This window comes from Gavia stellata, unplaced genomic scaffold (assembly GCF_030936135.1).
Source record: "Gavia stellata isolate bGavSte3 unplaced genomic scaffold, bGavSte3.hap2 HAP2_SCAFFOLD_72, whole genome shotgun sequence".
In the NCBI taxonomy this organism is placed as follows: Eukaryota; Metazoa; Chordata; class Aves; order Gaviiformes; family Gaviidae; genus Gavia; species Gavia stellata.
In genome coordinates, this window is record NW_026776494.1 from 355,395 (window position 1) to 367,280 (window position 11,886).

An 11,886-nucleotide genomic window follows, 5' to 3' on the forward strand; every position below is an offset into this window, starting at 1 on the left:
TTACCCAGCTCAGTTACTCCTATCTAAAATAATCTGTATCACTTTAGTGAGCATCAGCATGCTGCTTACTTGAAAAATTGCACTTTAACCCTGGTTTCACTCAGACATAAGCAGTCATTAAACAATTCTTTGGGATTTAGGTTTCTTGATTTAGTACATAGCAAAGAAAATGTCAAACCATTTCTATAGAAAGTATTTTAATATATTAGAATTTTAATATATTAGAAAAACATTTAGGAATACAGTAGAGGAAAAAAAAACCTACTATGGTGAAAATAAACCTGTTTAGAAATGAAGGATTTTAATATGGGTGAACATATTGATTTCTAAATTTACATTTATTAATAAAAATGGATGACTATGCAGTTGCAAAAAATGCAATACAGACCCTGAGCAGGGGTAACCCAATAGCAGTAATGCTATTATAGTTCATTTTCGCATTTTATTATGTTACTAACTATTTAATCCTGTCACAACAATGCTAAGCTTTGTATGGGCAGGTAGGAAGTCAATGTCCTCACAGGTCTTCAAGTAGATCTTTAGTACTGCAAGGAGAATCCATGTGCTCATATGATTTCATTTGGTAAGATGAGGAACTAGAAGACAAAGAAAAAATAAAATAAAATTGAAGAATTGCAAAAAAACCACCCAGAACAAATGGAGAATTTATGAACGACCATTGATTTCCAAATTGTGTTAGCTGGATATTTCATTTACATTTACCTTTTCTTTTTTAGTTGTTATGTTAGCGAAATGTGATAGAGCAGGAGCACCACACTGGATTGATGCTACACATACCCAGCAAATCTTCAATGTGGCATACTGATATGATATAACACCCTATAGAAACCACTTCACCTTCAGCTGGAGCATGATTTGTCTGGAGGTTGATGGTGATAAAGAAATCTGTGAAGATAAACATCAATTAGAGCTAGATGGGAATTTTTCCTCGTAATGGAAAAAGCAAAGCAAATTAACTTGTATTTTTTCTAAACCCCTATTTTAGAAAAAAAGAACCTATAGAGAGATATAGGTTAAAGTAAGTACATGTGGATTGCTGTGGAACTCTTAATTAAAAATACAGTATAAAATTAAATTATTTTTCTAAAAGGAAAAATCAGTGTTTCAAAGACTTTTCCCTAAATCAGAATTTCACCAGAATTTATACTTTTCTAATAATGATGCTGATAATAATGTCAGCTGTAGTAATGAGCTGACATTTATTGCTAAAGAAACATTTCCCTAGAAGTTTACTGTTCTGTTGTGGTCTGCTGGTAAAAAATTAGACTCCCACCCCCTTACCCCATCCCGCCCAAGGCTGCAGAGATGACAGAGTTCAAACTCTGCCCTCACACAGTGTTTGTGCAGGAGGATGGATTTAATCCCAGCCTGCTTTCTAACAGGATGGAAGATGGATGTGTGGAAACCAGCAGTCCCTCCCCTGCTGAGCCATGTGGGTTTTGTGCTAGAGCAGAGGATTGGTTCCGTGACCCCATCTTCTCCCACACAGGGGCCTAATGGATTAAAAAAACAAAAAAAAACCCCTTTCTTTTTTAATATCTTGTAATCAATGTTTCAATTGCTTGAACTTCTACAATGTCTCTGGCAAGCTGGCCTGCTTTGTGTGTTTACATATTTGCTTCCATGTGATGCCCCCTCAGAAAAGTGTCTAGAATGGATGCTCATTGCATCCTCCTCATTTCTAATTAGAAAAAAAATTGGTCTTGTTTAATTCAGATCTTGGTGGCTGCACTGAAAGATAAACCCTTCTTGGCAATGATATGGTTTACCTCAGTTACCAGCCGATACAAATTCAACAGCTGCCAATTGTGACTTTTCTGGTCTCTGCTTGGGATTTGTGCTGTTGCTTGGTGAGACTTGAATATGCGCAGGTTTTAGTCTGGGGTCTATAATCCAAAACACATAATAGAACCACTTTGCTTTGGGGAGATGGGAGAGGAATTCATAATACAGTCTAACAAAGTAGCACTTTTCCATTTCCAATTAGTGTTCTACAATAAAGCTGCCTTTGTCTGCAGTGATAGTTAGGAGAAACTCAAATAAATCAGAACATATGAATCCAGAATATCAATAAGGTTCTGAACTATGTGGGATGCTTAGAAAATGAAAAACAGAGTAGATTAGTATTGGTCAAAAGCGTGGATGAAAGAAGAGCAATAAATTCCAAGAGCAAATGTAACCAGATACAATGAGACTTGTAATAGATCAAGGTCAATTGTTGACTAAAACAGTTTAGTAGAGATGAATGAAGAATAATCGAGACTTTATGAGACTTTATTGTGCGAGTCTTTAAACCATTTAAATAGTTGAAGTAAAAAAGGCTAAGAATCAACAAGACAAGTTGGCATTTCATGTTATTGAGTGACATGAAATAGCAAAACAAAAGATAGGTTTTCACCTATAGAATAATGCTAATTTTTTAGTTCACACAGACTACTGCTTCGGGGGCCTTCATCAAATACAAAAACAAAATGTCAAAAGATAAATAATTTGACAAAGCAGAAGAAAAACTCATGTGTCAGGGACATTTTAAATGTGAGGGAGATGAAGAGTAATGTTTGAAAGCAGTAAAACTGTTTGAAACACAATGCTAATATATATACTTTAGAAACCAATATCAGTAACTAACCCATCCTTGTTACCATTTTCAAAGCAGGATTCTAAAAGATACTTGCTTCTTCTTTGTGACACACATGTCCTGAATAAAATTCAATCCCTTTCACTTGCTTAAAAAAAGCGAGTTAGCCCAGGAGAGTGGATGAATAGAGCCAGCAAAATTCTATTAAAATAACATCAAAGTGTTAGTATGCATTCATTTTTCCCAAACTATTGACTTTAATCAAATCTGTGTTTTCAGTGGAGCTTATTAGAGTTGCAAAATATCCAGTGCTGATCCAGCTTGGTTTACGATAATGGACGGCATTGGGAGCAATAAGACCAATTTTCAGTGCTTTTGAAATTCTGTTTTCCTGTCAGTTCTTTACCAGTGATATCCAGGTGTCATTTCTGTTCATATAAGCTGTGGAAATAGAGAACCACCTCTTTGCCTGGTCTGTGACTAGTATTTCAGAAATACTCTCTCTCCTGGATTTTTTTTTTGGCAGTGTGCCTCAAGAGTTACTCTGCCCAGTTTCGTCTCCTAATTTTCAGTGCAGCTTTCCCTTATTTCTTTCCCCCCCATTAAACTGGAAACAACTCATTTGTAGCAAATATTTAAAAAAAAAAAAAAAAAAAAGCCCTATACATCTAAAAAACCCCAGCCTTTTTGGAATGAGAGGCCAACAATCAGTAAATTTTCTCCTTGAAGTTTTTGACACAAAATGGAGTTGAGCTTCAGGTTTTGAAGTCGTCTATGTCACTCTGGTCCCAAAGTCCACATCAAAAGGCTATCTGATTCCCTGTTGGTTTTCATCCTATTTATTATGTAGCAAATATAGTATATTTATTTTGCACATAGTTTGGTAATATTTTACACTACTGTTTGCAATGGTTTGAATATTGGAGAGAACAAAGCAGGAGTCATCAAGTCTACTTTTTGCAACTCTTAAATTAAATAGGCTTGGTAACGTGAAAAAACAGAATCAAATCTATTCTTCAATTGGCTAGCCAGCTTGGTAGTTAATTGCAGGTTTTTTTAATATGTACAAGGAACATGGCTGTAGTATATTAATTTGCAAATACAACAAAGTGCTTTCCCACTCCAAGGAATTTTAATGTGGAGAGGCAAGAAACAAGGAGGGTAGTAGTGGTTGCTAAGCCGGGTGACTGATTCCAGAGATACTTGTTCTTTCTATCTCTGCTGGTTTGCTCAGACTAGTCTGAACCTCCGTGTTTGCACTTACTGAGCTTCTCTGATTTAACAGGCATTGAGGCAAGCAAGCTTTACCCATCTGACAAAAGCCAAGACTAGAAAAAATCCCAGTGACCCAGCTTGTGTATCAGAGCATATTGACATGAATGTATTTACGGTTTGGAGCTATACCTTCTCATAACCACATTTTTGCCATATGGTGTGCACCTGTGGATAGTTGACAGCACATTTCAGTACAGTGTGACTTTTTTTGGGTTCAAACTTGCCTTGTTAAATCTCCCCAGCTATGGACAGCAAAAATATGTATACAAAACAGCTTTTCAGAGGGAAGGATAAAGGCTAATGGATTTTAATGATTCTATATTTTTCCAAATAAAAATAGATGGGACATTATCCTTAACATCTGCTGGTGTTTTCTTATACAATAGGATCTAGCTCCTTAAAAGTGGTCTCGGAATGTTTCATGTGAGCTAGTATTATGATCCTTTATGCAGGTGACCCAGGGAAAAAGGGACTTGCCCGAGGACACCCAACAAATCATGCCAAAAGCAGAACTCAGCTCCCCAGCTGTGTCCTGGACAGCCATGCAACCACAAAGGGCCCATTGAAAGCACTGTTGATGAAGAGGTTTCCCCCATACACTTGGGCTTCACAGTGGTCTTTCTGAAAAGCAGTAATAAATATATGAAGGGATTGTGGAGCTTAGAGATGCGTGGTGTGCTTGGTGGCGTGTCACTCAGCCACTGAAATAGCATAATTGCCAGTAAGCTTGGGAAAGCTCTGCTCATCCTGGGCTCTGTCTGCTGGGTCTGAGGAATATAACAAGACTGATTCCCATCTGAGCTTGAAGGCCATAAAAAAAGGGCAATCTCCTCAGTGCCTTGCTGTTCCCACTATGATAGCAGTATTATGCTGTGAAACATTAAAATGTCCAGTAATCCTGCTTTCTTCTCTCTGGCTGGGTGCAATGATGATTGTATGCTAGACTGTGGGGAAAAACATATAGATTAGTGTTTCAAAATGATCATAACGCTTTTTTGCACTGGTTTACAATCTTCCGAAGTGCTTTACTAATAATCCTTACTCAGTCTCAACATAGGAATGAGACAAAGATTATTGGTATGCACATCTCGCAGGTAGGTGCATGCAGACTAAGAGGAATGGTTATGGTAACTGGTTCTGGTAAATTCACATCTATGTTCACTTTGTACGTTCATGACTGTTGCAATTTTTGGTCTGATTGCTGTAGCAGTCTGCCTATACCAGCCTACCTCACATTTGCACATGGCAAAGGGTGTCTTTGTATAAATCCAATTAATCTGTAAATGAAGCTAAGTCACAGGACTATGCCCTAACATGGCAGAGGAGTGACTACACACTTTACTTGGGCAGCTCTACTATGGGAGGTGAAAACCTTTGGTAGGGAAGTGAAGTATACATTTCGAGAGAGGAGAGGTAGCTCCCTGCTTGTTGGAGGAAGCTTTGGACCGATCTTGCCTGTCAGCACCTACAGGATGAGTTTGGAAGACCTGTCAGCAAAATTAATTTGGGCAGCCATATGTATCCTGTCCCATAATAGCATGATGTCTCAAAACAAGGAATACATGCTGTTTGGCTGAACAGCATTTCAGCTGGTCTGGGAGCCAGCTCTCTATCGGAGTTATTAAGTTGATAAAATGCTGCTTTCAGACATTTTCTGGGGAAAACCTGATTTCTCAAGCATTAATTCAATACAAAAAATTTTGTCAATTAGCCCCATAATCTTATTTTTAACTCTGAATGTGAAGAGCACACACATGTGTGTCTGACTGCCTAACAGCTGCAGTCCACTAGAGAAAATCAGAAGGCAGGGATTTTGTTTGTCTGAGCAGATGAGAATAATTTATATGCACAAGCTATTTATAGAAAGGCTGCAGCAAGCTAATTAATTGTTTATAGGGAGAACTTTGAAGAGCATAACCTGAGATCTGACATTCTGTGTAATAATTCTAATTAGAGATGAGCTGGAATCAAAAATCAGGATGTGAACACAGATACATTTTGGGAAAGTTTTGAATCTGATCCAGATCTCAACTGTGCAGCTTTTTGCAGCCATTAGGGTAGGCTAGAATGAAATCCTGGCTTGGAATTTGGCTTTCTGTGATTTGGTAAAGTGCAAATCTGGATCCACATTATGTGATGAGGGCCAGCTCCTAATTAGCATCTGGCATACTAGGGGAACAGAATTAAATGGGGTTGCTATGCTTTTATTGGTATGTATTTATTTGATTTTTTTTTTTTTTAAAGTAACTCAGAAAAGCTTACTGAGTTATGTGTTAGGATCTTGGAAAGCTAGCACTGACATTTATAAGGTGATAGTCAAACTTCTAAATTATTTTAGAAATAGCCTAATTTCTGTGAAGTCCTCTTGACCCTTATAATAAAGGAGTGACCTGTTGGTGTTTTCTGGGTCTTGAGGAGTAATGGAAAAGAGTTTGAATGCTCAGGTTGGGAAGGCAGCTGAGGCATAGACATTAATTTATGTCTAGTACTTGGTAGCACTTCTGACTCCAGTGCAAATAGTACCTGAATATTTTGAAACTTGGTTCTGATTCTAAACTAATTAGAAGTCAACTACTATGTGCTGTATAAATAAATATACAATAGTGAACCAGATGAAAGACCAATTAAGGAGCCAGAGAATTAAATCTCAGTCAAATGTTTATCTTAGCCAGTGCACCTCAGTTTATATGAGATATCTCTAGGCAGAAAGAAAATGCATCCAAGAGAAGACTACATCCTGACGGTATAATTCAATCAGTTAGCAAATATACAACTGAATTTCAGATTTTGTTCATTTTTCTTCCACATACCAGAGGTAATTGCTGAAGAGTTTATGACACTTTTCATAGGATACTGGAGAAAGGCCTCTTTATCTCTGTGGAGCAGCTAATTGATTTCTTAAGGTAGATCCAGAAGAGCTTGCAGGGTGGTGGTAGCAGCACAGGTGAGCACGCTTGCCTCTGCAGCCAGCACAGCCAGTGGATTGTCAGATAACAACAGAGGACTTGCACATAGTTCTAACACGTTTGGGTCAAGTTAGACCCTGTATGAGCAGTTCTGACCATGGCTGTCCAATGTTCAGCATCACATAAGTAAGGCCCTCATGCACTGTAGTGCTCTTAAATCAGTAGCTATGGGCATGATTCACTGTTGATGCTGTTTTACTCTTCTTTTCATCCCAGACAATTTTTTCTGACTGCTGTGGCTGAGCTTTTGCTGCCTTTTACTTTTTCCCTTAATTTCTTGTCCTATTTTGTTATGGGCCTAAACATTTTGCATGACAACTGTGGGACTGTTTTCAGCTTGCTGTCAATGCATTTTCAGATAACAAAACCTCCTTTCACTGGACCAGTTCCTGAGCTGCATCATCTTCTTCTCCAGGAGCTGCAGCTTTAGGCAGGCAGGATCTTCGCTCGTAAGTGAACCACTCCCTGCATAGTCAGCACATGCTAGAAACTGCTGGTTTGAACGAAAAGATGGTGTTGTTTTCCTTCATGCTTGTCACAGACAATATTTTGTGCCTCGGGGCAGCTTTTCCAACACCTAAATATGTCACTATGAAAACATTCTTCCACCACAATGGCTTAAAAGGGTGGCAGTTGTTTCATGCAATGCAAGCTAAACTGCAGATCTGAACTGCCTCTCTGCGGAGCATTGCTGCTAATTCAGTGCTGTTCGAGGAACTATTCATCATTCTTGTCTTCTTCAGTGAACTTACAAGTCTGTATAATAAGGACCACACACAGTCTTTTATTTATGTAATGGTCTATTTATCAATGTGAGGTGAGAATTTGACCTTATTATACAAACTTCAGTATTCCCAAGATGTGTCAACATCCAGTTTCCTCTTGCAGCTCAGCCCTTCCTAACCTCCTTTTGCATTTTTATTGCTCTTTTCATTATGTAGCTAATTAAGCCATGCTCATATATAAACACCATTACACAGTTTACCAGCTTGTGAAAAGTTCTCAGAGATATATATATATGCATACACTGATATCTAGTGTATGCAGCATGGATTTTTTTTTTTCTGAAGTAGGTTGTAGTTGGTTCAAATCAAAATGACATTTTACTAATGGCATTGCTATGAAAGCGGGCTAATAGAGTCTAACTGTGAGATTTCTTCTCCCTCTGGAAACAAAATGAGAATAAATGAAAACACACAGTATTTTTGTTCTTGTTGCATTTTGTGCCCAAATCAAAATTTCAGAAAATACAAAACAGCCAATATTGAACTAGTGTATAGAAGTTGCTGCTAAGCTTGGATTTAGCTATGAAAGTGAAACCATGAAAAACATCTCATCCATGCACACAAATCAACCCTGACTTGAGATGGTATTATAAGATCTTGTTCTCCACGTGCGTGTGTATCCTTTGCAGAACGTTTAAAGAGTAGAAAATCTGTGCACAAGGTGACTTGACATGCATACCTGCATCTTTCAGTTAAACCTGGGCTGTTATTTGCATCTGCTCTGTCCTGCATCACATCACAACAGCCTCTCCTTGTCTTACATGTGAATTTTTAATTCAGAGATTTAAATTAATCTAACTTGACTCTTCAGGCAAGAGTCCAAACCCTGTGAACAGAAAAACAGAATTTGGTTTACGAACCCACTGTGAACTGAAGCATGCAAGGTTTGTCTGGCTTTAGTTACTCGTTTCCAGGGATACTTGAGTCTGCTTAAGCAAACTTCTATGCTTCTAATTTTCACTCCTCTTATCAGGAGAATTGTGTGCATTAGGTTTCTTCTGCTGGCCTCAAATACTGCCTTGGGGATGAATGACAGTGAAGTTCAGTTTCTGTTAAAGAATATGCCTTGGTGAATTATATTCTACATGTTTAATTGATACCAAGTCGTTTATCTAATTCATAAGGGGACAATGTAGAAAGCACACATGAATGCTTCATTCAAAGACCGAAATACGGAAAGTAGTCTATTGGATTTGATGTAATGTACTGTAAATATAGGTCACTAGACTTATCCATTAAAGGAAGAAAAAACAATATATGTAATTCCAAGTATAGAATAAGTATCTTAGGATGTTGTATTAAACCATGGAGTGATTACTTACATGCATAAAGTCCATGTAACAGACTGCAGCACTGGGATATGTAATACCATGTTTTCCCACACTGGTTGTGTATTAGAATAATCCTTTTTCATCACTGCATGCTGATGGGCATTAATAAAATAAGCCCACTAATTTAACAATATTCTACAACTTTGCCTCAAGTACACTTTTTGTTCTGGCATATAAAAAAAATAAATAAAATGCACAGAACAATTTCTCATCACCACTGGGACTATATGCCAGGATGCTTTGTCAGAACTGCTACAGCTTCAATGCCTTTCCACCTATTTCTTCCACCTTTTCCTCTTTCTTTTATTTTTAACTTTCAATTTATTGTTTTTAAATGCAAAGAGATAACATAGCTACCTCAGGGGAGGAATTTTACAGCATTCCACAGTGAAAATGGCATTCCTTAGAAAGTTATGCTATTACTTTACAGTTTTTAAGAAACATACATACAAAACCAATGTAATGAAAGTTTTTAACTAGACTGAACAGTTTCTAAATAGCTATGGGGCAAAGTCCTGGCTCAAGCCTCTGTTAGCTAGCTAACTCCCAAATAATCTGTATTTCATTAAGAAATAAACGATTAGACTGAAATAGTTTTTCTTTAGTTGGAAGTATCAGAAAGCTGTGAGAGATCTTAAAACCTGATTCTGAGTTTTACTTTCCTACATCTGTAGAAGATTGCCTCAGTCTCTGTTATTAAAGTCAAAGCTTTTGGCACAAGAACCAATTTTGCTAAATGTTACCTTTTCATATAGGTGGATTTTTTTTTTAGAAAATGTATAAAGAACCAAAGAAGAAAATCATTTCATATGTAGAATTTACTTTTGGCAATTGTTCAGAAATATGGAAAATGTAGGATTTCAGGAAAAAGGGCAGGATTATACATGTAATTTTTCCTTCCAAAATTGGGTGAGGTAATATTTGGAGCATTACATTTCACTATAGTTTTTTTCAGAGCGTAACAGAGACTGGAGAACCAAGACAGTTTGTCTTCACTCTGGAAGAACACAGTAAAATATTAATCAGTAGGGAGGGTAAAAAAGGACAAAAAGCTGAGATTCCTTTGAGGTATTTATAAGAAGAAGAAAGGAAAAAAAGTTAATTGTCATTATTTTGGATATTTTAGAATTTCAGGGTAAATGCCTTGAGTGAAATGCCAGTATTTCTATAGAAAACCCCCAACAGTTACGGTAATTATTGCAGCAGAACTTCTTCCTGAATCCTCATTTTTTTTGGTACTGATAACCTTCTGAAATTTTGTTTGGCCTGAAGTTTCTTACAGTTGATCTCTATCAAAATAAACCAAGCATTTTTAGGTTTGTTATAATTTGATTATTTGTACAAAATTCCTTCAACCACTTACGAATTACGTGACTATGAAATCAAATATAAGCTCTTCGTTATAATCCTAATTGAGTTGTAATGCTCTCCCACTGGGTACTTCTCTGTCCCTTTAGGAAATTAAATCCCTTAAAAAATCTAACCCCTAATCCACTTACTTTCTATTGAAAATCAAATTAGGCAGCCAGTGTACTTTCTGATACCGAAGTACCTTTGCAGTCCAAATGCAGGTCATGTTCTGAAGCAAAACTGCAGTTGCATGTCCTGCTTAGCCCATGTTTGAGCTGTTACCTGCATTGGGGCTATCTCTATGTGATCAACTCTGCCTCCTTTCTCTGTCCCTCCCTCCTTCCTACTGAAGACTACCTCTGGCCTTGCCTGTGCTGGTCCGAGCTACCTGGGGAAAAAAAAGTTGTTTCCTCTGATGTGTGAGCCAACCCAGGTCACTGCTGTTTTCCTGTGATGTTACAATAGTAATAGGGCTTTGGTAGCAGCGATGGTCTGAGAGACAGGGGAAAAGGTTTGTAGGCAGGGGTAATATCTTTTATTAGACCAATGTGCTATAGCTGGAGCCTGTAATGTGTTTGCAAGCTTAGCTGCTTCTGTATATCAAGCTAATGAAAGTTATTACCTCTCCCTGTTAACCTGGCCTTATTTTCTTTAGAGCCACATCAGCAGTACAGTGGCACTTTGAACCGATGTTTAAGCGCAGTTGCTTCCATTTGAGGAGGTCCCTCTTTCCCTATGGAGCAGCCAACCCACTGAGCTGCAGTAGATGGGCAGTAACACACTGCCTGCCTTCATCTGTTCTGTTTTAGATGGAGGAATTAAAGATTCAAGACTGAGAAGGAGGGAGGAAAGTCATGGTTTGGGGATGGTGGTGATGCTGGCTCCCAGACTGCTCCAAGGGCTACTCATGTATTTCACAGGAAGAACAGTCAGTGCATAAATTGCAAGAGGGTCCTTGGAGTGGATGCAATGCTGAGTGCTCTTGGATCTTTTTCTTAAGCTTTTACAGTTTTATTCCATCTCTAATGATGCGTGGAACTAAATCCTTCCAGATTTCTTCAGGCTGCAGTGAGAAAGAGCTATGTTACAGTGGGAAAGGGGTGGCTTTCACTCTCACTGGCTTCCTTTCTGTCATGTCTCAAATAGACACACACTCCCCAAACTTCAGTTCAAGTGGAGATGGGAAAGCATGCTTCCACTCACGTGTGGTGGTCTTTTGTTATGAAAAGATCTGTTAGCACTTTTCCAGCCATGACTGCATGGATGGGTACCTCTGTGGGTTTCAGAGTTGGCAATACAAAGGTCAGTGATGTGAAAACAAGCGAACAAAACATTTCTCTTGGAGTTCTTGGATCTGTGCAAAAATGTATGGAAAAATTGCTAACTGCTCTGCAGTTGAAGGTAATGTCCGTATATAAATGTGCCTGGGCTCTCTTAGCAAGAACAGACCTTGTCTGATAGAAAGGTCAGAGTTGTATTTCCTTGTTAAGAGTTAAAATTCCCCAGCAAAAGAGGAAAAGGGATGTCTGTGTTTGGGCAGAGGAGTTCTGGTACTGGTTCTGGCATGCAGCCACATAGAA